Source organism: Ornithorhynchus anatinus, chromosome 7 (genome assembly GCF_004115215.2).
Source record: "Ornithorhynchus anatinus isolate Pmale09 chromosome 7, mOrnAna1.pri.v4, whole genome shotgun sequence".
Taxonomy (NCBI): domain Eukaryota; kingdom Metazoa; phylum Chordata; class Mammalia; order Monotremata; family Ornithorhynchidae; genus Ornithorhynchus; species Ornithorhynchus anatinus.
The window spans coordinates 53,762,397-53,789,539 of NC_041734.1; positions in this window are offsets into that span (position 1 = coordinate 53,762,397).

Genomic DNA, 27,143 nt, shown 5'->3' on the forward strand with positions numbered 1-27,143 from the left:
GACTAGACAGATGGCCAGGAAAGAAAACACTTCGTGTCAATCTGGTGGATGGACACCCTCATTGAAGTTCTTTTGCCAGAAAGAAACAGACTAAACATGCATCAGGCCAACAGAAGAAGCTTATTTTAGAGACGAAAGGTATTTTTTGTGACTTAAGGATTTAGGACAGAGACCAGGAGTTTTGAGAAGCTAAAGGAGAAAGTAATAGTCCTTTCATTACCAATCAGAAAGTCCTGTGCTTCTGAGGCAAGACGTTGTGAAAGGTGGAAAAAGGTTGGGTTAGCCTGTCTTCTGACTAGTAGTTACTGATGAAAATCATAGTTAGAAATGAATAGGTTATCGGGTCTAGTGGATAGAGCACGGGCCTGAGACTCAGAAGGCCCGGGGTTCTAATCCCAGCTCTGCCGCTTGTCTGCTGCATGACTTTAGGCATGTCATTTAACTTCTCTGTGCCTCAGTCCCTTCATCTAAAAATTGATATTAAGGTAGTGAGCCCCATGTGGGACAGGAACTGTGTCCAACCTGATTGGATTGTACCTACCCCGGCATTAAGCATAGTGACCAGTACATAATAAGCACATCATAATAACGATTAGACTGTAAGCCCGTCAAAGGGCAGGGATTGTCTCTATCTGTTGCCGATTTGTACATTCCAAGCGCTTAGTACAGTGCTCTGCACATAGTAAGTGCTCAATAAATACTATTGAATGAATAATAATGGTATTTATTATCATTATTCTATTCCTCTAGTTTCACATATTATGATCAGGGTAATCATTCAATTTCTTGAACACTTACTATATGTGGGAGACTACTATAAAACAGAGTTGGTAGGCATGTTCCTTGTCCATAAGGAGCTTACAGTCTAGAGGGTAGGAAATAAACAATACCATTTTGGTCTATGCAGTGATCCTTCCAGACCAATATTCTACCTCTCCCAGTGACAATAAAGGACATTTAGTTAGAAGCAATAATTGTGATATTCATGAAGTGCTTTCTATAGGCCAAGTCACTGAGGTAGAGAAGCAGCACGGCCTAATAGAGCACAAGCTTGGAAGTCAGAAGGACCTGGGTTCTAATCCTGGCTCTGCCAGTTGGCTGCTGTGTGACCTTGGGCAAGTCAGTAAACTTCTCTGTGCCTCGGTTACTGTATCTGTAAAATGGGTATTAAGAATACAAGCTATGAGAAAGGGAATTTTATCCTCATTTTGCAGACAAAGAAAGATCAATATCCCCAATTACAATCTAGGTCCTTCTAACTTCCAGTCTTTGGGTCTTTCCACTAGGCCAGGGTGCTTCCCTGGTGGCTTTGGAGTCAGGGCTCATGAGTTCGAATCCCAGCTCTGCCACTTGTCGGCTGTGTGACTGTGGGCAAGTCACTTAACTTCTCTGTGCCTCAGTTCCCTCATCTGTAAAATGGGGATTAAGACTGTGAGCCCCACGTGGGACAACCTGATTCCCCTATGTCTACCCCAGCGCTTAGAACAGTGCTCGGCACATAGTAAGCGCTTAACAAATACCAACATTTTTCGATTAGACTGTAAGCCCATCAAACGGCAGGGACTGTCTCTATCTGTTGCCGACTTGTTCATCCCAAGCGCTTAGTACAGTGCTCTGCACATAGTAAGCGCTCAATAAATACTATTGAATGAATATTTTGCTCCCCCAAGGAATGATCCTGTGGCTACCCTCCTTACATCCAGAAATTGGAGATCTGCTGGATATTCAGGTCTTGTGCATGGAACTGGCTGTAATTAATTAGGTCAACACCACCTCACTACAGGGTCTGATACCTCCAGGCCTTTAATACTGAAAGATTTTGTAGGAGTTCAGGCAACTTTCCAAACAGAATCATCACATGTTTTCAACATTCCTATCATGCATTCATTCTCTATTTCTAAAATATGCATTTCTCAGAAGAGTAATTTAATTTATGTTCAGTCAGCCCCGTTCATTGAAGAGGGTACTCTCTGAGAAGTTTTGCAGTTTGAGAAGGGCAGGGGACTTGTGCAGCTATAAAAAGATCCCTTAGAAAACTGCACTTCCAGAATCCTAAATAGCTCTCCAGTCCCCTGAGGGAGTTCGTAATCCTTCTTCTCCTCAGTGTTTAGTGATGATGGGTGAGAAACTGGTCAAGAGACCAGCAGAAAGAGCATAGCACTGGTGATAAGGACACTGGGGTTCTAGTTCCACTTCACTTCTGTCACTGGCCTGCTTGAGTGTGATCTTAGATGACTCCTCTTTGGGCCTCGGTTTTCTCATCTCAAAATGAAGATAAAATAGATTGTGAGTGTGCTGTAGGATATTTGCAGAATCTGCCCTTTCCCTTCCATCCACACCGTTCCAGGTATTTGTCATACACGGGCTTGACGACTACATCGGCTTCCTGTCTGATCCCTGACCTCCCCGCTCCCATCTTTAGTCCACTCTGCTGTGTGAAAATATTTTTTTAATCATTCTGCACATTTCTTCTAGCCTCTCATAAAACCTCCAAATGATTGCTCATTTCTCTATCACACAGAAACTACTGACCTTTGGCATCGAGGCATTCGATCCAATTGTCTCCCTCTTATCCACTTTCTTTTTCCACTAGATTCCAGTTCACACTCTTTTCTTCCTCTCAAAATAACCAACTCCCTATTTCTCCTTCTTGTCTTCCCTACCTCCACTCTATTGTTTATACCCTCCCTCTGTCCTGGAACTCCCACCAACTTCACATCTGACAGTCTACTCCTTTCCCCAACTGTGAAGCCCTTCTGAATGCACAACTCCTTCAGGAGGTCTTCCCCAATTATTTTATTAGTATTTTATTAGTAGTAATAATAGTAATATATTTAAGCGCTTAATATATGTCAAGCACTGAACTAAGGTAGATACAAAATAATCAGGTCCCACATGAGACTCACAATCTAAGTTGGAGAGAAAACAGGTATTGAATCCCCATTTTGCAAATGAGGGAATTGAGACACAGAGAAGTGAAGTGACTTGCCCAAGGATACATAGTAAACAAGTGGCAGAGCTGGGATTAGGACCCAGGTCCTCTGACTCCCAGGCCCGTGCTCTTTCCACTAGGCCACGTGGTTTCTCATTTTTCTAATCTCCTCACCTTTCTTCCCCAAGTGACTTTTCACTGCTTCTACACCATCTAAACATTTAAGTATTCATTCATTCAATCAATCGTATTTATTGAGTGGTTACTATGTGCAGACCACTGTACTAACAAGTACTCACAAGATCCCATGGCATTTATGTACATACCTCCATAATTCTGTTGCTTTTTTAAAAAAATGGTATTTGTATAGAGTTTACTGTGTGCCTGGAGCTGCACTAAGCACTAGGCTAGGTACAAGATAATCAGGTTGGACACAGTCCATGTCCCACATGAGGCTCACATTCTTAATCCCCATTTTACAAATGAGATAACTGAGGCCCAGAGAAGTTAAGTGACTTACCCAGTGTCCCACAGCAGACAAGAGGAAAAGCCGGGATTAGGACCCTGGTCCTCTGATTCCCAGGCCTGTACTCTTTCCCCTAGGCCATGCTGCTTCTAGTGTCTATCAACCCCACTAGACTGTAATCCCCTTGAGGTCAGGAATTATGCTCACTAATCCTATTGCACTCTCTGAAGCGCTTAGTACAGTGCTCTGCCCAAAGTGGTCAGCAAATACTGTCAATCAAGTTGATTCATTGGGACAGAGATTGCACCAGTTCTACCCCTGGAATCTCATATCACTTCACAACTCAAAACTTTCCAATGGCTACCGATTTCTTTCTACAAAACGAAAATCCTGATCTCTAATTTAGGAGATGCTCACTTTAACAAACATATCTGCTCTCTTCAGTTATATCGCACGCTTCGCTTTTCAGTCCTCCCACCCAAACCTCTGAACTGTCCCTCCCATTTCAGAACCATTGCTCATTCTCTCCCCCTGCCTGGGACTGCCTTCCCCTTCAACTTAACCAAACATGCCCCTTAGCCCTTCCCAAGAAAGCATCCCACTCGAGGAAGCATTCCTTGATGAATTCCCCTAACTTTCCTGCTTGGAGAAATGGTAACTGTGGACAACCTCAATTTGCAAACACAAGGAGCTCTAAAGGCTGAAATATCAATGTGCTCAAGAGGGAGTTGGAAACATTATATAATCTACATCTATAATCGAGGTGAAAGGAAAAACTGTCTCATCCCAGATTGTTAGAATCCTCCCTTCCCTCTCCATCTAAACTCTATCACATTAATCCAAGCATTTATCCTATTCCACCTAGATTACTCTATCAGCCTCCTAGCTGACTTCTCCATCTCCTGTCTCTACCTGATCCAATCCATACTTCTCTCTGCTGCACATATCATTTTTCTACAGTCCACAAGAACATCCAGTGGTTGCCCGTCCACCTCAGAATCAAATAAAAACTCCTTACCAAGGGCTTTAAAGTACTCAGTCACCTTGCCCCCTCTTACCTTACCTCCCTGATTTCCTACTACAACCCAGTCTGCACACTCTGCTTCTCTAACACTAACCTACTCTCATCTATTTCACTGCCCATCTCCTACTCATGGCCTGGAACTCCCTGCCTCTTTTTATCTGCCAGGCAATCTCTCTCCTCACCATCAAAGTCTTAAAAAGCACATCTCCTCCAAGAGGCCTTCCCCTGACTAAGCCCTCATTTCTTCTTCTCCCACTCCCTTCTGTGTCACCCTGGCACTTGGATATGCACCCTTTACTCATCCCTCCCTCAGCCCTACAGAATTTATGTATGTATCTATTACTTTTTTATTTATATCTGCACATAGTAAGCGTTCAATAAATACTACTGAATGAATGAATGAATTTATATTAATGTCTGTCTCCCCCTCTAGACTATCAGCTTATTGTGGGCAAGGGATGTGTCCTCCAATTCTGTGATACTGTACTCTCCCAAGCGCTTAGTAAAGTGCCCTGCATACAGTAAGTACTCAGTAAATACAATTATGGATTGACCAAGGTATTTAAAACTGCTGCAGCAACAGGAAGAACAGCTCTCCCTCATCATTCAATATCTGAGGCCAAGGGGAGTCCCACAGGTCTCCAGGCTAGAAGCTACCATGTCCTGTCACTTGAAAGAGCAGAAGCAGCAGTCATGTGGACAAATATTCTCTCATCCCCACCCCAAAGCAGTTTGTGCTGTTGATTGGGATAAATGAATCATTGATTTACCCACCCCCACTCAAATCCCAGCAGACTGATGGCCAGTCAGAGGGAGGGGCATGCCCAGGGGCAGCAGGTGGCAACCGGGCGGACTCCCGGACTAATCAAGATGCCTGCATGAACAAAACACCTGAATGTGTGACCTCAGCCTTCCCCGGCTGCGTTGCAACAAAAAAACCTCCTTAAAGCAGAGTCCTGATCATTTGCCGCCAGAGCAGATTTCATTAGGTTCTTTAATTAAGAAATCCAGGGATTCAGCAAACATTTTCAACCAGGTAGGTGAATGGTCCCGGGCAGACTTGTTTTCAGGAAGCTCCGGTGCAACTGTTTGTTCTGCGATCTCCCCCGTGTAGCCAGGGATTTTTGTTTTTGTTATTGAACTTTGTTGTTTCAGAAACCCTGGATTCCAGTACCCCTGGGAACTGCAGCTCATCCATCATAGCTGGGGAAAAAAGACCGTTGGCCGTGTAGAATTCCTTCACCTCTCCGCAGATCTGAGTTTTTCATTGACAACTTGGGATATCAACATTTCAAATCCTGTCACTAGAATAATAATTGGAACCACAGATTTTTAACATATTGGGAAACCCAAGAAGCATAGTGCTGTAAGAACACATTATTGCGTTCAACTCCATTGGTTGCTACAGAGACATTCCTAATATCTCATCATCTGACTTTTGGCACATAGGATAGGAGAGTTTTCATGTTTACACCTATCGACAACTGCAGTTTTGCTCACTGCAGCCAAGAATTCCAAGGTGTGGCCTCAAAGAGTAGATAAAGCAGAGTGGGCTAAGGTGACAGAATTACAAGGTCATATTTGAGGCCCATATCTCTTTTTTTTTTAAATGGTATTAGTTTATTGCTTACTATGTGCCAGACACTGTACTAAATGCTGAGTAGACACAAGCTAATCTAGTTGGACGTAGTCTATTGTCCCACATGGGGCTCACAGTCTTAATCCCCATTTTACAGATGTGGTAACTGAGGAGCAGAGAAGTTAAGTGACTTGCCCAAGGTCACACAGCAGATGTCTCATGGATTCTCTGGGTAAGTGATTGAATTTCTCTGGACCTCAGTTCTTTGGCGGGAATAACAATTAGCAACTGAACCGTAAGCTGCAAAAACTGTCTGCTTCATCTGACATGGATTCTTTCAGGCAAAAGTCCCATTGACAATATGTAACCAGGCAGTTAAAGTCTGTCAATGGGAGCGGAATGTAGAGTAGCAAATCGAAAGACGGGGGGATGGATCCTGTAGCCCATGGGCACAAAAATCCATTAACATCGATGGAGCTTCCCTGGGAATAAAACACGTGCGAGGCTGAAGGAAGGCTGGAGGAGTGGGTCCCAGTGGGTAGATTGTAAATGTGCAAAAAGAGCAAATGGTCCCATGTGTTCTGTTCCTCTGCTACGCCTTGCAATTGTTTTACTGGTATTTTGGTTGTTGAAGGAATTATCATCATCATTACTATCATCGTATTTATTAAACTCAAAGTATCCAGCACTGTTCTGAGTGAAAGGGTATAGGAGGTAGACAAGTCAATTAGGTTGGACGCATACTCTGTCCTACATGGGGCTCACAGTTTAAGGAGGATGGAGAAAAGGTTTTGAATCCCCATTTTATAACAGGGGAAACTAAGGCACGGAGAAGTTAAATGACTCAGCCAAGGTCACCCAACAAGTAATTGACCGAGCTGGGATTAGAACCCAGGTCCTCCGGCTCCCAGGACCGTGCTCTTACTACTATGCCAAACTGCTTGAAGGGTTGGATGGTCTTGCAGCCTTATTTCCTGTGAAATAAGGCTTAATGTGAAAATAAATGTGGATTTCACTTAGTTTAGCCTTTAAAGAAACTTGAAACTTGGAAGCAAAGCTTGAAAGGGAGGAAGCTTGAGTGACTGGTTTAGGGAATGAATGGAAAGGGACAAAAGAGGCATCCCCTGCTGTCTTGAGAACCGGCTACCCCATCTTCACAGCTTCAATTTCTTGGTTTAGGGGTGTGAAGTGAATAATCCTGGGCTGTTCCTCCACCCACCCAAGGCTAAGGGGGACCCCTCCCTTCATACAACCTCAGGAAAGCTAGAGACTGGTAGCTGTTGATAGTAGAACTGAATTAAGAGCAGAAATTCTACTCCTCTAGCCAGAGCTCTGAACTGATTTTTGTTTTGTGCATTGCCTATTTGACCTGGTCCCTCATGCTGCCTTAATGTTTCATTGCTTCTGAAGTGTCTGCCTCTAGTCCTCCCCCACAAACCTATATTCATAGATTGTGAACCCCTCGAGGGATGACAACAGCAATAATGATGATAATAATGTTATTTGTTTAGTGTGATTTGGCATAATTATTACATGCCAGGCACTGTACTGAGTGCTGGGGTGGATACAAGCAAATTGGGATAGACACTGGCCCAGTCCTACATGGGGCCCACAGTCTTTATCCCCATTTTACAGATGAGGAAACTGAGGCACAGAGAAGTGAAGTGACTTGCCTGAGGTCACACAGCAGACAAGTGGCAGAACTGGAGTTAGAAGCCAGGTCCTTCTGAGTACAGGCCTGTGTTCTATCCAGTAGGCCACTCTGCTTCTCCTTGTGGGCAGGGAAAGTGTCTGCCAACTTTGTTGTGCTCTCCCAAGCTCTTAATATAGTGGTCTGCACACAATAAGCACTTAATAAATACCATTGATTAATACTGTCAGACTGAGTCCTTGCACTTCCTACTGGGATAACCTGGGCACAGTTAGCCCTAAATAATCATAATAATTACTATTATTATAGATATTAAAGTAATAGTATTAGTATTAACAGTATTTGTTAAGCACTTACTATGGATCAAGCACTGTTCTGAACACTAGGGTAGATTCAAGATTCTCAGGTCCCTAATGGGGCTCACAGTCTTAAGTAGGAAGGGAAACAGGTATTGAATCCCCATTTTGCAGATGAAAGAACTGAAGCACAGAGAAGTTCAGTGAATTCCCAAAGTGCCGCAGCAGGCAAGTGGCAGAGCCAGGGTTAGAACCCAGGTCCTTGGACTCTCAGGCCCATTCTCTTTTCACTAGGCCACACTGCTTTTCCCAGAGGGAAGAACTTCTAGAAGCTAAAGCCTACGGAGAAACTCCCTTCAGTGAAAAACATTCTGATCCCCTCCTACGTCCATGATCTTAAGCCTACTCCGTTGGCTCAGACAAGCCGTGGGATAGGGATCAACGACGCTGCTGGAACTTTTTCCCTTCTGGTCTCCTTGTTTTCCCAGGGCTAGTCCTTACTGGAAGGAAGATACTATTTCAGAAGGTTGATCAGAAGTCCTGACTCAGAGGGGAAAGCCCTGAACATCAGAGATTTTCCAGCATGCCATCTGGCCAATTCACCCTATTTAAGTCCTTTCCCCAGCCTGCAGCTCTTATCCAGAGCATGACCACCCTTGTTTTATGAAATATAATTCCCCAGAAGCAATCTTGGTCCCGAGCAATATGTTTTCTCAGCAGCCACCTTCAATTTTCCAAGTTTTGAGGGCGATGTTCTTCAAAGAAAGCCACCAAGGGCAACAGCTGGAGATGAGAAACCAGTGTGAGTTCTTCTTGTTGTAGTTGTACGACCACTAATAAATGCTCAACCATAAGTTGAGTCTTAAATAACGACCTTCAATTGTAAAGAGGGGCTAGATGAAGCAACAGTATAGGAAACTAGACTGCAAAGCTGATATAGGAGAGTGCATTTACCTCTGTTTCTCTGCCTCCAGTCTTTCCCCTTTCCAGTCCACACTTCACTCCGCTGCATGGATCATTTTTCTGAAAGTCTGTTCAATTCGTATCTCCTCACTCTTCTAAAATCTCCAGTGGTTGCCCATCTATCTACCTTCACGATGAACAGAAACTCCTTACACTGGCTTTAAGACACTCAATCAGCTCGCTCCCTCTTATCTTGTCTTACCTTGCTGATCTCTTAATAAGATCAAAACCCATACACTTTAATCCTCTAACACCAACATAATTACTGTACCTCAAAGTCATCTATCACACCACTAACCCCTTTTATCATGGCCTAGTGGATTGAGCATGGGCCTGGGAGTCAGAAGGGTCTTGGTTCATTCATTCATTCAATAGTATTTATTGAGCGCTTACTATGTGACGAGCACTGTACTAAGCGCTGGGAATGTACAAATCGGCAACAGATAGAGACAGTCCCTGCCCTTTGACGGGCTTACAGTCTAATCGGGGGAGACAGACAGACAAGAACAGTGGCAATAAATAGAGTCAAGGGGAAGAACATCTCATTAAAACAATAGCAAATAAATAGAATCAGGGTGATGTACATCTCATTAAACAAAATAAATAGGGTGATGAAGATATATGCGGTTGAGCGGATGAGTACAGTGCTGAGGGGATGGGGCGGGAGAAGGGGAGGAGCAGAGGGAAAGGGGGGAGAAGAGGGTTTAGCTGCGGAGAGGTGAAGGAGGGGGAGGTTCTAATCCACTTCTGCCACTTGTCTGCTGCGTGAACTTGGGCAAGTCATTTCACTTCTCTGTGCCTCAGTACCCTCATCTGTAAAATGGGGATTAAGTCTGTGAGTCCCCTGTGGGATATGGATTGTGTCCAACCTGATTAGCTGCTACCCCTTAAGCACTTTGATACTCACCTCAATCCCACAGCACTTCTGTACGTGTCTTCTCGCTTTGCTATTTCCCCTATCTGTAATTCACTTTATTGTCTGTCTCCCCCTGTGGATTGTAAGGTCTTTGTGGGCAGGGATTGAATTTACCAATGTTATTATAGTTTCCCAAGCAGTTAGTACTATGCTCTGCAGATATTACTGTTCTCTGCGTGAGAAGCAGCCTTGCCTAGTGGAAAAAGCACAGTCCTAGAAGTCAGAAAGACCTGGTTCTATTCCCAGATCTGCCAATTGCTTGCTGTGTGACCTTAGGCAAGTCATTTAACTTCTCTGTGGCTCGGTTTCCTCAACTATAAAATAGGGGCACCTATTCTCCCTCCTTTATAGACTGTGAGCTCAATGCGGGACAGGGATTGTATTTGACCTAATTAACTTGTAACGTTCCCAGTTCTTTGAACAGTGTTTGACACATAGATAGTGCTCAACAAATACCATAAAAAATCGATTGGCTGATTGACTGCATAGACACAGAGCTGAGATGAAACCCCCATAATGAGAGAATTTTGATCAGTATTAGTGAGGTCCTGATTCAACCTCCAGAAACCTGTTTTAATAGATACCTACATGTACTGAAGTTGGAGTAAATAGTAATGATTTAAAAAACTGGTATTTTTTGAAGCACTTACCATATAGTAATAAATAATAATAATATTGATATTTATTAAGCACTTACTATGTGCCAAGCACTGTTCTAAGCGGTGGGGTAGATACAAGGTAATCAGATTGTCCCAAGTAGGGCTCACAGTCTTCATCCCCATTTTACAGATGAGGTAACTGAGGCCCAGAGAAGTTAAGTGACTTGCCCACGGTCACACAGCTGACAAACGGCGGAGTCGGGATCAGAACCCGCGACCTCTGACTCCCAAGCCCGGGCTCTTTCCCACTAAGCCATGCTGTTTCTCTATGCCAAGCCCTGAACTATCTCAGATAAGGGAGTGGGAGAAAGCATATTTAATCCCCACTTTACAGATGAGGAAACTGAGGTCTAGAGAAGGTAAATGACTTGCCCAAGGTCACTAAGCAGGAAAGTGGTGGGACTTAGATAAGAACCCAAGTCTTCTGCCTCCCAGCCTGTGCTCTTTCCACTAAACCTAAACTGTTTCTTCTTACCCACCCTAGGCACCCTGCAATAATGCCAAGTGATGCCGTTGCATGGATCAGAATGGGAAAGATGCCTAGTTCCATTTTAGGGTTGTGACTGAGAGTGGACCGACGATGGGGCGATATATGTACATTGCTCAGGATTCGGCCATTCGTGAAGCTTCTCTGGATCTACACTTCTTCCAACGTCTAATTCAAAATCGGAGAGTTACAGAATGGTCCAGTGCACTGACAGAGAGGGGTTATTTTCCCCTCTATAACAACCGAAGGAATTTTCCACACAGGTGAATCAAGTTCACTGATCATAGTAATACAGCAGAAATAGTGTGGCCTAGTGGAAAGAGCGCCGCCCTGTGAGGCAGAGGAACTGGGATTTAATCCTGGCTCCTTCAAATACCGGCTTTGTGATGTGGGCCAAGTCACTTTACTTCTCTGTGCCTCAGTTTCCTCATCTGCAAAATGGAGGTTCAATACATTCCTCCTATTTCAATTGTGAACACCATTTGGAACAGGAACTGTGTTTGACCTGATATGTTGTATCTGCCCCAATGCTTAGAATAGTGCTTGACATATAGCAAATGCTAAACAAATACCATAAAGAAATGGCAGATCAAAACAGAAAATATTTCATAATGTGTTTTCTATTAATCTGCTTTTCTTTGGACCACAAAGCAGAAATCATATGCTAGCTAGTGGAGACATGGCTCAAAATATCTGAATAAAACTGGAAGGAATTTAGGGACCTCATGATATCTCTTATAGAATTAGAGGGAATCCAGTCAGATGTCTAGTTTTTTTTTTTATATTTAACATTTTATCTATTTTAATTTTTTAGAGCAGTTTTCCTTCCCCGAAAAGGAACTGCTGTCTTTTGCTTTGTCTAGTTTGATATTGTTCTACAATTTGCAAGAAGAGGAGCTTTATTAAACCAGTGTTCATAGATGCCTTTCAACTCTTCCTAGACTTTGATTAAGCTGTTCATAATCCTTTCCAAAGAAGAAAAGCCAATGGATGAACTGATACAAACATAAAACCCTACTAAAAGCCAAGAGAAAACTCGGAAATGTGCAGATTATGTAAATTGTGTGTTCTTGTTCTACAATAGTAAGAATTGCAGTCAGCACCAGCTGCCTTGACATGAAAGAAGATATTTTAATTTCATCGGCTGAAAATCGTACTTGCAATTAACTGCTGTCCTTTTTTGTTAGTGTCTCAGCTCCATTAGACAATGTAGACTATTTGGAGAGGGATTATTATGATAATGAAAATAAAACCAAATAGATTTCTTAAGTTCTGGACTATTTCTCTGGCTTCATCTCTTTAGATGTACTGTGGACCGATGGGGTGCTAGATTCTATATCAAAAATCCAGAAGACAAGTTTCCAGAACAATGGTTTTAAAAAGCTAAGTAGAAAAGGTGGTAACAACAACAACAAAAATGTTGGCCAAGGTAACCTGTTCAGTTAGAAAAATATTGTATCAACATTGATGTCAATTTCCTATTATTAGTTTTTCGATGCCTGGTGTGAATTTTCTGAATTTCTTCATCTACTCAACTTCCATCCATCCATTCCACCTCCTATTTGATAATATCATTTGTCCTCTTCTGAAGTACAGATTTCATCTTTCCTGTTGACTCATTTTATGACTCTGTCAGGTGTTGAGTTTGTTTTCAGTCGAAGAACAAATTGAGAACTAAGTGGTAAGGGTGTATTTTACCTTGTATCTTTCTCACATAACCCGCGACTGCTCTTAGAGTCAGGAAAAACATGCTGACTTGCCCTTTATTTCGGGAAAGGTTGTTCACTTGAATGAGTTGTTTGTTTTGCTTGCTGATTTCAAGCCTACACAGCTGTGATCCAAAAAGGAACCACAGATGGTCATATAGAAAATTGGTATCAGGATCAATTTAAAAGGTATATTCTGCAAACAATCCCTGAAAGATGATCTTAAATTACAGTGCCTGTCTTGAAGACATCCAGTATAAAGCCCATATTAAATTAATCTGTACTAAGCCTCTGAGCAAATGGAAATAAATAACAGAAAGGCAATTTATGGATCAGTGGATACAAATATAAGTGGGACTCACCCAATTTATATTGCTACTGAAAGGTTTCTTTAGTTAACTGTGGTATCTGTTAAGTGCTTACCGTATGCCAAGCACTGTAGTAAGCGCTAGGGGAGATATAATTAGGTTGGACACAGTCTCTTTCCCCACTGGGTTCACAGCCTAAGTAGGAGAAAGAACAGGTAATGAAGAAACTGAGGCACTAAAAAGTTAAGTGATTTGTCCAAGGCCACAGAGCAGGCAAGTGGCGGAAACAGGATTAGAACCCAGATCCTCTGATTCCCTCTAGACCACACTACTTCTCATGCTACTTTACTTTATCGTTCATATTAATGATGATATTTATTATTATTATTAATACTACAGAAGCAGCATGGCTCAGTGGCAAGAGCACGGGCTTGGGAGTCAGAGATCATGGGTTCGAATCCCGGCTCTGCCACTGGTCAGCTGTGTGACTGTGGGCAAGTCACTTCACTTCTCTGTGCCTCAGTGACCCCTAATGTCAAATGGGGATTAAGACTGTGAGCCTCATGTGGGACAACCTGATGACCCTGAATCTATCCCAGTGATTAGAACAGTGCTCTGCACACAGTAAGCACTTAACAAATACCAACATTATTATTATTATTACTTGTTAAGGACTTGCTCTTTGCCAAGCACTGTTCTAAACACTGGGGTAGATACAAGTTAATCAGGTTGAACACAGTCCCTGACCCACACTGGAGCTCACACTCTTAATCCCCACCTTACAGACGAGGTAACTGTTATTTAATAAATGCTTACTGTGTGCCAAGCACCGTGCTAAGCACTGGGGTAATGATTGTGGTATTTTTTAAATGCTTAGTGCTAGGATAGATACAAGACAGTCAGTCCCACTTCAGGCTCACAGTCTAAGTAGGAGAAAGAACAGATATTGCATCCCCATTTTATAGATGAGGAAATTGAGGAACAGAGAAGTTCAGTGACTCGCCCAAGGTACACAGCAGGTACGTGGCAGAACTGGAATTAGAACCCAGGTCCTCCAACTTTCAGTCTGCGCTCTTTCCACTAGGTCATACAAGATCATCAGATTGGACAGAGTCCCAATCCCACATGAGACACACTAAGAGGGAGGAAGCACAGATATCTTATTCCCTTTTTGCAGATGAGAAAACTGAATAACTAGACTCCCCAGGTCTCCTGTCTCCCAATCCTGTGTCCTAGGCCACACTGCCCCCACCATACTATTACTACTGATATCCCGAATGCCAAAGCATGTCTTTAAATGGAAAGAATACCAAAATGATGAAGGATCTTGAAAAATTATTCTGCGAGAATGTAGATTTCGCACTGATACTGTATTTGAAAGGACTGAGCTGCTATTGTAATTTATCAATGTGTTCATTACTTTATATTTGGCAATATATCAAATTAACCCAAAATGTTCATGTGGTTGGAATTAAGGCTACACAAGCACTGGTTTAAGTATTGAATCGGATACATGACTTTTTACACTATCTGTTCCTTATCCTTAGTTGTTCAAAACCTGACACTCCTGATGATGAAATGTTCTCATGGGTGTGACTGGTACTGACAGTTCCCACCTCACTGTACTCTCTCAAGCCCTTAGTACAGCGCTCTGCACAGAGTAAGCACTCAAATACCATTATTTGATGGATTCGATCGATGGATTGAAGATAACGATAATTGAGGAATTTATTAAACACCGTATTAAGAAGCAGCCTGGCCTACTGGAAGGAGTTCTGGGAGCCACATGACCTGAGTATTAATCCAGGCTCCATCGTATTCCTGCTGTGTGACTTTGGGCAAATCACTTAATTTCTCTGTGCCTCAGTTCCCTCATTTGTAAAATGGGGATTACATTCTTCTACTTAGACTGTAAATCCCACGTGGTACAGGGACTGTGTTTAACCTGATTATCTTGTAAATAATAATAATCATAATAATCATAATAATAATGTTGGTATTTGTTAAGCGCTTACTTTGTGCAGAGCACTGTTCTAAGCGCTGGGGTAGATACAGGGTGTTCAGGTTGTCCCAAGTGAGGCTCACAGTTAATCTCCATTTTACAGATGAGGGAACTGAGGCACCGAGAAATGAAGTGACTTGCCCACGGTCACACAGCTGACAAGTAGCAGAGCCGGGATTTGAACCCATGACCTCTGACTCCCAAGCCGGAGCTCTTTCCACTGAGCCACGCTGCTTGTGCTTCGTATGGTGTTTGATACATAATGAATGCTTAACAAGTACCATTAAAAAAAAAAGCACTTATGTGCCAAGGACTCTACTAAGTGCTGTGTAAATACAAGATAATCAAGACTGTCCCTAAATCTAGAGATGCATTTGTTGTTTTCCTTGCCAGGGGCAGTGTCAGAAGTACTGTTTGGAGCTTCTCCTCAGTTTCAGAATCTTCTCAAAGCTTCTGAACCTAAAGTATCTATCTTGTCTTGATTGCTCCACGCTAGACTTGTCTGCCTACCCAGAGTCAGCTGTCATGATGAATTTCTGAGGCCGTACTTCGGTGTATTTTTAGTGTTTCCACTCTTCCCCTTAGAGAGAGTCTGTGACCAAGCAGAGCTCCTTATGACTGGGTGATGCCCTTCTTGTAATCTGCTCCCTTCACCCACTACTTTTCAATTCATATCTTTTGCTCCTCTCACGATCCCTCCCAACCAACTGAGCCACTTTCAGACTTTTGCTCTTGGCCTTTCCCTGGCCTGGAACTCCCGTCAAATCTGCCGGACCATAGGTCTTCCCATCTTCAAAGCCTTCCTGAAATCCCACTTCCTCCAGGAAGCACTGCCCAGTTCAATCCCTCCCACCCAGGTCACCTTATCCAGCTACTCTCAAACACTCAAGCCTCCACACTACTTCTGTATTCAGTGATTCATGTAGTCTATTTGGTTATTCATCATGCAAAACTCTTGCTACTATTAATTTTATTTTTTTATTTATTGCTATATTGTACTCTCCCAAACACTTAGTACAGTGCTCTATACAATGGAAGCGCTCTCAATCAATACAATTGACTGACTGGCTGATTCTATTTGTAAGTGACCTGTGACTGCCTGTCTCCTCCATTTGGCTCTGGAGAGTAAGGAGGATAGACTTGATAAGGAGGATTATGCTAGAGGATAAAGACCCTGTCTTCTACAGTTACAGTGCTCCCTCTAGAACTTCAAGGCTGTCCATCACCTTGCCCCCTGCTACCTCTCCTCCATTTTCTCTTTCTACTGCCCACCCCGCACGCTCCGCTCCTCTGCCGCTCACCTCACCGTCCCCCGTTCTCGCCTATCCCGCCGTCGACCCCTGGCCCACATCCTCCCGCTGTCCTGGAATGCCCTCCCTCCTCACCTCCGCCAAACTAATTCTCTTCCCCTCTTCAAAGCCCTACTTAGAGGTCACCTCCTCCAAGAGGCCTTCCCAGATTGAGCTTCCCCTTTTCCCTCTGCTCCCTCTGCTCCCTATCTGCCCCCCTTTCACCTCCCCTCAGCTAAGCCCCTTTTCCCCCTTTTTCCCTCTACTCCTCCCCCTCTCCCTTCCTTTTCCCTCAGCACTGTGCTCATTTGTATATATTTTTATTACCCTATTTATTTTATTACCCTATTTATTTTGTTAATGAGGTGTACATCCCCTTGATTCTATTTACTGTGATTAAGTTGTCTTGTTTTTGTCCATCCGTCTCCCCCGATTAGACTGTGAGCCCGTCGATGGGCAGGGATTGTCTCTATCTGTTGCCGAATTGTACATTTCAAGTGCTTAGTACAGTGCTCGGCACATAGTAAGCGCTCAGTAAATACTATTGAATGAATGAATGAAATCAACTTGGAACTGTGCTCAGCTCAGAGAAGGATCTCACTAAATACCATTAACGATAATGTTCCATTGCAGTTTGGGATTGTCTCTATTTGTTGCTGAATTTTACTTCCCAAGCACTTAGTACAGTGCTAAGATTGAATGAATGATGCAGCAGCTGTTTAGATATCCTATTCATTTTATGCAAATATCCTATCCTTTGAAGCCTACCTTTAGTTCTGACAGACCAGCTCTGTTCCAGGTCCTCTTGACCTTGTGTATGGTAGGGCCCCTCCTGTTATTTACAACAATAAAGCAGTTTGGACAGGTAAGTAGACTTCAGTTTGGACTCAAGTTTTTATTATCATCATTATTATTATATTTAAGTGCTTACTATGTGCCAAGAACTGTTCTAAGTGCTGGAGTAGATAGAAATTAATCAGATTGGATATAGCCCCTCTCCCTCTAGGGGTATGTAGTCTAAGTTGGAGGGAGAACAAGCATAGACTCTCCATTTTACAGATGAGGAAAAAGAGGTACAGATACGATAAGCGATGTGCACAAGGTCACACAACAGGCAACTTGCAGAGGCAGGATTAGAACCCAGGTTCTTTGGTTCCCAGAACCATGATTTTTTTCATTGTGAACATGCCACGTGATCCAATGTTGCTGCCACTCTGAAATATGTTTGAAGAAATTCATGCTAACCTCCTTGATTTGGATTTCTATGTCCTTGTCATTACCGCATCACATTTTCTTTTCTCAGAGAAAGATGACCCATTGTAGCCGATCGGTATGATCACGCATTAATCATGAGCATGTAAAGTTACTTTCAGTGACGATTGTCCAGCAGCTCTTTTTAATGAGATTACATAATCCCAACATTCAATATGCTCAGGATATTAATCAATAGTCCTAGTTCTCAAACGAAAGTGACATAAGGTTATGGATGATAGCAAATTAGTCTCATTTCAACTCAAAGTGAGGCAAGGAAAATATCTGCTTCCTCGGCTGAGATTTACACATTCAATCAATCAGTAGTATTGAATGCCTGTTATGAGCAGAGCTCGGCACAATGTACTTGATTCGACTCCCGGCTCTGCCACTTGTCAGCTGTGTGACTGTGGGCAAGTCACTTAACTTCCCTGTGCCTCAGTTACCTCATCTGTAAAATGGGGATTAACTGCGAGCCTCACGTGGGACAACCTGATTACCCTGTATCTACCCGAGTGCTTAGAACAGTGCTCTGCACATAGTAAGCGCTTAACAAATACCAACATTATCATTATTATAGTTGCTCTCAAGCAGTTTACAGTCTAGCAGACAGACACAAGGTAATTTCCATATGAGTGTGAAAAAGAAAATGGACAGATGGATAGCTAAATAACCTTTCTTGGTAAAAAAAAAAAAAGCTAATATTCTGAAGAGACAAGAAGAGGTGGGGATAAAGAAACCTAACATTCAAATAAACCTAATTTGTTTTGTGGGGGATTAGCCCCAAAACTCTTTGGCTCTGAGAATAAGGCCAATTTTCTCGAAATATATTTTTTTTTTGCGGCAGTTGTAGTTAATGTTCTCCAGTGTGAAAACATTGGCACCTCTCTACAATGCATCATTTACTACTGTAGACACAGTCTAAGTGGAAACCTAGAGCAGCTATGGCCCATTTAATGCACAATTCCATTTATGACTCAGAGAATAGTTGTCATTAGAAATGATAAAGAACAACTCCAACACTGCCAACCTTACAGTTTTTATGAATAGGCGGACTCACTCAGTACATAATAAAGTGATTCACTTTGTAGTCATGGATAAAACATCTATTGTGCACTTCTACAATTAGTAGCAAAATTCCTTTGAGTTAAGAATTAAAAGAAAATACAAATGCATGTACATAAAAATAAAATTTTAAAATTTAATAAAAATCAAAATTTCACCATTTTTCTGTTTATTTAATCTGCTTGCTGAAGGCATTGAAGAAGGTGAAAAGTAACCGTGACTTAAAACTTTCTGAGAATCCAGTCACGGGAAAAATAAATATATCATCTCATTAGGAATACAAACTTTAAGAACTGTATGAAAATTGGTATAAATACAAAAGCATCTGGGAGAATTTAAAGCAAGTGTTACATAAGATCTGGTGGGGTTTATGATGCTGAAGGAATCAGTCTTTAAACACGGCCAAAACAAAATACACCTACATAATGAGATGGTGTTAGTAGCGTAGTAAAACTCACTATAAAAAGCAAGAGATTTTTACAAGGGCAAAGAAAATATCTAATAAACCATTTTCTTTCTAATTTGTTTGCAAGCTACAAAGTCTTAAGTGTGATGCTGCACCATAATAACTGCCATCTTTCCTCTATAGACTTCAGTGTCCAGTTATAAAGAACCATCTATTTGGCTCTGTTTATGGCTGACAATGATTCAGTGTGCACTGAAATGCTTCTTAGAAATTAGACAGAAAGAGTTATATTCCCATCTTGAGTAGACTAAGATCAAACCACTGTATAGTCCAACTGGTGCTAGGGTTTATTTCAATCCAACGTTGATTTCACTGTGTCAATGACAAAACTTATTGTTGGAAGCCAATCTCAGTAAGATGAGGAGATCGCTAATCTCTGAAGGGCCAAGGCTCCTGGTAAAACTGCCCCTTAGCAGGCCTATAAATGAAATGTCCACCATTTACAGTTTGAATCTAGAGGTTATTATTATTAATAATAATAATAGCATTTGTTAAGTGCTTACTATGTTCCAAGCTCTGTACTAAGCATTGGAGTAAATGAAAACTAAAAACAAGATAAAGTGAGACTGAGGGAGATGGAAACAATTATCCTATATATAAATTATTTTAGTATCTGCCTTCCATTTAGGGCAGGTATTGTGTCCTAATTGCTTAGTATAGTCCTCCGGACAGAGTAAATCCTCAACAATAATAATAATGATGGTGGCATTTGTTAAACGCTTACTATGTGCAAAGCACTGGGGAGGATACAAGGCGATCAGATTGTCCCACATGGGGCTCACGGTCTTAATCCCCATTTTACAGATGAGGGAACTGAGTCACAGAGAAGTTAAGTGACTTGCCCAAAGTCACACAGTTGACAAGTGGCGGAGGCAGAAATAGAATCCAGAACCGAAACACGGGCTCTTTCCACTGAGCCACGCTGCTTTGCAGAATGTATATAGCCTGAATTATCTCTGGGGACTGTGGTAATTCTGATGATCAATTAATACTATTTATTGAGCAGCGTGGCTCAGTGGAAAGAGCATGGGTTGGGGACTCAGAGGTCATGGGTTCAAATCCCAGCTCCACCACTTCTCAGCTGTGTGACTTTGGGCAAGTCACAACTTCTCTGTGACTCAGTTCCCTCATCTGTAAAATGGGATTAAGACTGTGAGTCCCACGAGGGACAAACTGATCACCTTGTATCTGTTCCCCAGAGCTTAGAACAGTGCTTTGCACATAGTAAGTGCTTAACCAATACCATCATTATTATTGTTATTAGAGAAGCAGTGTGGCTCAGCGGAAAGAGCACAGGCTTAGGAGTCTTAGGTCTTGGGATCTAATCCCGGCCATGCCACCTATCAGCTATGTGACTTTGGGCAAGCCACTTCACTTCTCGGTGCCTCAATTACCTCATCTGTAAAATGAGAATTAAGACTGTGAGCTTCATGTGGGACAACCTGATTACCCTCTATCTACCCCAGCGCTTAGAACAGTGCTCAGCATATAGTAAGCGCTTAACAAATACGAACATTATTATTATTATTATCTGTAATGTGGTTTAAGGACTGTCTCCCCCTATAGAAAGTAAGATCCTTTAAGATCCTTTCTACCAACTCTGTTGTATTGTACTGCTACAACCACTTGTTATAGTATTCCGCACAGAGTAAGTGCTCAGTAAATACCACTGACTGACTATATAGTGGAGTTACTCAGAAAAAAACCCTTTTACAAGCCCTTGTCTCATGGCTGGTGACTGTTTTGCTGCCTTAGGTGAAAATGGAAAACATGATTTTGGCTAATCGAAGAGGGTATTTATTAAATGTTTACTTTTGTACCAAGCACAGAGAAGCAGCACGGCCTAGTGAATAAAGAATGGATGTGGGAGTCAGAAGGACCTGGGTTCTAAAACCGGGTCTGCCACTAATCTGCTGTGGGACCGTCAGCAAGTCGGTTCATTTTTCTGGGCTTCGGTTACCTCATCTGTACAACGGGGATTAAGACTGTGAACCCCATATGGAACAGGGATTGGGTCTAACCAGATTTGCTTGTATCCAATCCAGTACTTACTACAGTACTTGGCACATAGTAAGCGCTTAACAAATACTATAGTTATTATTCTCAGTTACTTCATCTTTAAAATGGGGAATAAGATTATGAGCCACAAATGGGACACGGACTGTGTTCAACCTGATTAGCTGGTATCTACCCCAGTACATGGCACAGAATAAGTGCTTAACAAATCTCTCCCCCACCCTACCCCACAAAAAAACAAAAAAACCCCACAAATGCCATGATAAACTGCTAAATTCTGAGCTTGATACAAGAAAACCGACTGCCGTGGTGCCTAACCAAAATCTGGAGGGTTGGTTTTTGGTTTTTTTAACAGTGGGTAGATGGCTTAACTGATAAATATTTATGAACTTAAGCAGTCACGCTTCTGTTTATTACCATTTTCTCCAAGAATGATATTACCTCCCGATTTACTAGAAGTCTATTCCAGTTCAATCTGATCTGTAGACTAGGTCTGTGTCTCATTTGTAAATAGTGCTACAGAGGTGACCTTTCAAAATCAAATTTATCTTGCATCTTCCCAAGTCATATCAGTAGAACTATAAACTTTGCTATTGCTATCTAATTATCTCATAAGGTTTCAAGTCCATGCCAATATGTTTTAGAACATAAATGTCAAAATGACCAAAGCAGAGCTCTTTTCTCAGAAAGAAACCCAATTAATTGTATTTCTCAAAGTGTTGCAGCTTCCCATTTCTTCGTTCTTTTTCTGCTCTATCATTTTCCTTTTTATCCTCTCTAGTACTAATTTGTCTTTAATTTTATAGTTATGTGCATTCCAAAAGTTAAATAAAAATGTTTTATGTAGTTTTCTTCTATACCTTTCTCACTGTGACAGCAATGCCAACCAATAAAGATAAACTAGAAATCAATGTTAATATGCTTGTTACAAGCATCTATGAACAGTAATATAAAAGGATTAAAAATATGATTTACTAGAAAGCAAGCCAATAGTTTGAAAATCAGCCCCTCATCTTTTCCTTGAAATAGGAACAATGTGAAACCATTAGCAAGGAAAAGAATTCTTGTTTCATTGAAATTCTGTTTTCTATAGCATTTATTTTCTTCACATTCCTTCTGTTCTTTATCTACTGCAGTTTTCACATAAAATGGTCATATTTCCTGGGAAGGCCATATCTACGCTGGTAAGCTAAACTGAATTAGGCAAACAAATGTAACTTCACATCTGATAAGGAACAACATCTTTAGGCCCAGTAAAGTAACGTGGGTAAATCAATATTTAGTCTGAAGTGACCAGCAAAACCAGCTCTTGTTTGAAAGGAATCCAGGACCTAGATAGAAGCCACCGTGCTTTCTATCAACAGAAACTAGTCCCCTCAGTATTGTAAATCAATAAATAATACTTACTGAGTCCCTTTTGTGTTCCAAGCACTGTACCAAGTCAAATAAAGAAGAACTGAAGAGGTACCTGACTTAAAGAGGCTGATAAATCAATGGCTATTTCACAATATGAGATCAAAAACAGGGTCAGGAAAATGGCTGTGAAGTAGAGATATGAGTCAGGTTAGGTAAAAGGGTCCTGGCAAGAAGGTTCTTGGGGCAGAATGAGTCAGGGATAGAAGTTCTTGGCTCCAAACACTTCCATCAGATCTGTGTTGAGTAATTTCCAAAGGAGTTGATGTGGCAGCAAAGTTGAGTTTTGCCCTGGGCAGAGTTGGGTTAAAGTAGCCTCTCAGGGGAAGACATAATCATCCTGAACTGCATTATTTTAATACATGGTGTCCAAATATTATTTTGTCCCTGGCCTATTATAGTTACCGGCATATCACAAGGGAAAAAGCTCAACAGAAGGATGACAATAAGGCCAAGTCTTCATGGAGCAATTTTGTTTTAGTTTTTTGTCAGGTGTTGCTGTCTTGGGTTTCTTGGTTGTTGTTTATTAATTCTCTAGTAAAAACCCTGCATTCTGGGAAAAGTCTATGAGCAGGATTCAGTGCAGAAAGAAGAAAATCTTTGGACCATAAGCTCCTTTTAGGAAGGAAACATGTCTACCAACTTTGGGAAAGAATAAAGGGTGAGAATTAGACACAGTTCCTGGTGCTCAAGGGGCTCACATGCTAAGAATTGAAGGAGGGGAAAGAGGACTGGAGACAGACACACAAAGGAGCCAGGAAACAATAAAATACTAAACCAACATAAGACAAGGACAAACACACAAAATAAAACCAAAATGTAGTAGGATGCTGGGTCTGGAGGAGGAGAATTTCAGGTTCCCAGTGACTCAGACTCCAAGTCACACCCACAGTCACTGATACTGTGACTGCCCCAGGGACCCCTACAGATCCAAGCCGTGGCAGACAGAAATGGGAGGGGGCCTGAGGGGTGAAAGGGTGTGGGGAGAGGGTGTCTTTGAGGGAGAATCTAAGTATTAGGAGGGAAAATCTTGGCCTTGTGTCTACCAACTATACTGTACTCTCCCAAACTCTGAGTGCAGTACCCTGCACCAGGTAAACATTCAATAAATACCATTAATTGTTGGTATGATTGATAAGTCTCCTGTTCTACCCACTGTTTAAAAAGCATGCAGGATGTCAGGAGATTTGTGTGTTGGGAGATGGGGGTTTCTTGGGCTTTCTATTGCATCCCTCCTCTCCCCGCCTCTGTCTCCTTTTTACATCTAAACTGGCCTCCCTCTCTTCCTGGGAAAGGCCGAGAAAGAGACTTATGAAATCGAAGATGACCAAGTATACTTTGCTTATAATTGTGGTGGTCTCTGCTCACATGTTCGCTTCAGTTCTTCCTCATTTTTATTCCACCCCCTGAAATTGGAATTAGGAATGTATCCTATTAAGGTAAACATAGAGAATACTAGTCATTGAGGTTGATGAGGGGGACGAGGGGTGTGTTAGCAGCAGGTTCTTCTGAGACACGTTTCCTGCATTCCTTTCCAGAGGGTGTTTTGGAGACCGCTAACAGCTGAACCATTTTCAGCACAGTGAGCCCCACAAGAAAGGGATCAGACTGTCCCATAGATGACAGTGCGGTGCTCTCCAATACCATTTTCTTTGAACTTGAACAAGTGTCCTGGGAAATACTTTTCAACACTGGCCTTGAGTAAACCAACTGCTTTTGAACACCAAATTCAAGAGAAAACTTGCAATCTAAATCTCCTTATGCCCTTCAGGGTAAACATTAGCACAGAAAGCAATGAAATAGTTTCAATAAGCCAGACCCTCCCGGTGGGTAAGCTCTACTCTGGGAGTAATTTTGCCATTTGGGGAAGTTGCTTTAACTCTTTCAGGCCCCCAGAGTCACCTTTTGAGCACTGGGGCAAAGAGGCAATGCAATTTCCAAAATTAGCTAACCTACTCCACCGTGTAGTTTTCCCATCAGGACAGCTGGATTCCGCAAGCATTCTCACACTGAAGGAGGAAGGTAAGGAGAGAGCACAGATAGTCAAAATGCAGTTTGACAGATTCCTAATAAATTTGGGCAAAATTCTATGACCCACTGGGAAAACTCCCAAATTCCCAAACCTCTTATTTACTGGGAAGCAGCATGGCTTAATGGATACAACATGGACCTGGGATTCAGAAGGACCTGGGTTCTAATCCAAGCCCCACCACTTGTCTGCTGTGTGATCTTGGGCAAGTCAGTTAACTTCTCTAGGCCTCAGTTACCTCATCTATAAAATGGAGATTAAGACTATGAGCCCCATTAGGAACAGGGACTGTGTCCAACTTGATTAATTTATATCTAACCCAACACTTAGAACAGTCCTTGGACAGAGTAAGCCCTTAACAAGTATCATAATTATTATTTCTGAATTAGGTTCAATGTTTCTTCAGTTTTATATCTGTCAAATATATGAGACCCCATTAAGACAACCTAGAAATAATCATTTTATTTCTCTTTGTTTTAGTTCTCTTTGGATCATTTAGTTCTCTTTGGTACAGATGAGAATATTTCAGTATCCTATTTTTTCATTTAAAAGCTGCTCATCTTTTTCCTAACCAACCATAACCCCTTCCTGCCCCTTCATCCTTTAAGTTATATAAACCATTCCTAGTTTACCTAACAAATTTTAATCTTAATCTTACTTTCCAAAAATCAGCCAGAGTGGACTTTGTTAGCCATTTCTAGAATGCTGGGTTTCTTTGCCAGTTGTGGTCATTTATCACTCAGATGCTGATTTTCTTTGACAGTCTGTAGAGGGCATTCAACTATAAATTTGCTTGTGATTGTGTGGTGGTGAAGTCACTGCAACTCAAGCAGATTTTGATCGGGCATCTCTTGCTCTATTTCACTTTGATTTCCAATGTAGAGACTTCCTGCCAAGCACTCTCCATCAGCCCAAATGCAATATGTCCAGCAGAGTTGAGATCTGCCCCTCCAGGCCAGCTCCAAAATTGGTCTAGCCTTCAGAGAAGTAAGACGGGGGGTAGCTGTCCAACTAATTCACCACACAGTCACCCTGCTGTGCTTTTTTCCTCTGTCAGCTACAGTAGGCACAGAAAATATCTCCATTCTCCATATCACAGCCTCTCAAGCAAACAAGTCCCTCTGCTTGGTATGTGAAAGACAGGTGGACAATAATTTAAATTGGGTGGGGATAAAAGTCTTCTTAAAAAGAAAGAGATTTCATATGTTCCTTTCAAGTGAGGAAAACTGGAGGACCTTAAAGAAGACCCTGATCTCCTCTAAATGGTACTTAGGGAAAGAGCCAGCCAAAAGTCCCATCTGAATGAATGTCCTGTAACACCGCTGAGTCATTAGAAATGATAATTGGATCTCAAAAACAGCCTCAGTTCCCTTTCCACAGGGGACCACTTTCCTGGATGGATTATGTTTACTGTAAGCTTTTAATCATATCTGAAATATGATTAAAACTTCAGACTTGGTTATCATTAAGACACTTTTTTTTTGGTATTTGTTAAGTCCTTACTATGTGCCAGGCACTGTTCTAAGCACATGGGTAGAAACAAGATAATCAGGTTGGACACAGTCCCTGTCCCACATGGTTTCATACTCTTAATCCCCATTTTACAGATGCGGTAACAGGCCCAGAGAAGTTAACTGACTTGCCCAAGATCACAGAGCAGACATGTGGCGCAGCCAGGATTAGAACCCAGGTCCTTCTGCCTCTCAGGCCCGTGCTCTATCCACTAGCTCACACTGCTTCTCTAAAGCAAGGCAGCCCCTAGCAGGATTTGCTTCCACTATGAAAGCAGAATGAGCATATGAGCAGGTTGCAACAAGGTGCTAAACTGCATCTTGTGACTCTGCACTTCCAAATACCCTAAAATCAATCCATCAGCATGGCTTAGTGGATAGAGCAGGGCCTGAGAGTCAGAAGGACCTGGGTTCTAACCCTGACTTTGCCACATGTCTGCTGTGGGACCTTGGACAATTCACTTCACTTCTCTGGGCCTCAGTAACCTCTTCTGTAAAATGGGGATTAAGACTGTGAGCCCCTTTGGGACAGGGACTGTGTCCAACCTCATTACTTTGTATCTAACCCACCTCTTAGAACAGGGGTTGGCACATAGTAAACACTTAACAAGCGCCATTATTAGTATTATTATTATTATTACCTCAAGTGGTAAAGCCAACTGAGTAGCCAACTGGACCATAATTCATTTTTAACCCAGACAGCACCGGAATAGCAACTTGCCTGAAATCTGGAAATTTTTCCTACACTAATGGAGAGTTCTCAAACATCTTATTAAAATATGATTAAATTGTTTGGACCCTTACTGCCCTGGAGCTCCATGCCTCCATGCCCTCCCGCAACACAGTTTCCGTGTACATCTCAAAATGACAGGCAGGGTTTTCTGTAGAACTGATTCTACAGCAATAATCTCCCGGCAACACTTACTGCCTCATGCCTCCTCCTAACAACCCACTCGTAGTCTCGCCCCCTCCTCAGTTACCATGAGCTACAGATTGCCATTATGAAAATATTTGTCCTTAGGGCTATGTGCATGAGGTGAGGAAGGGGAGAATTCTCTCCCTCTTGAATCAAGCTAAGAAAGAACATAATTTTGTTTCTCCACAGGCCTGATAA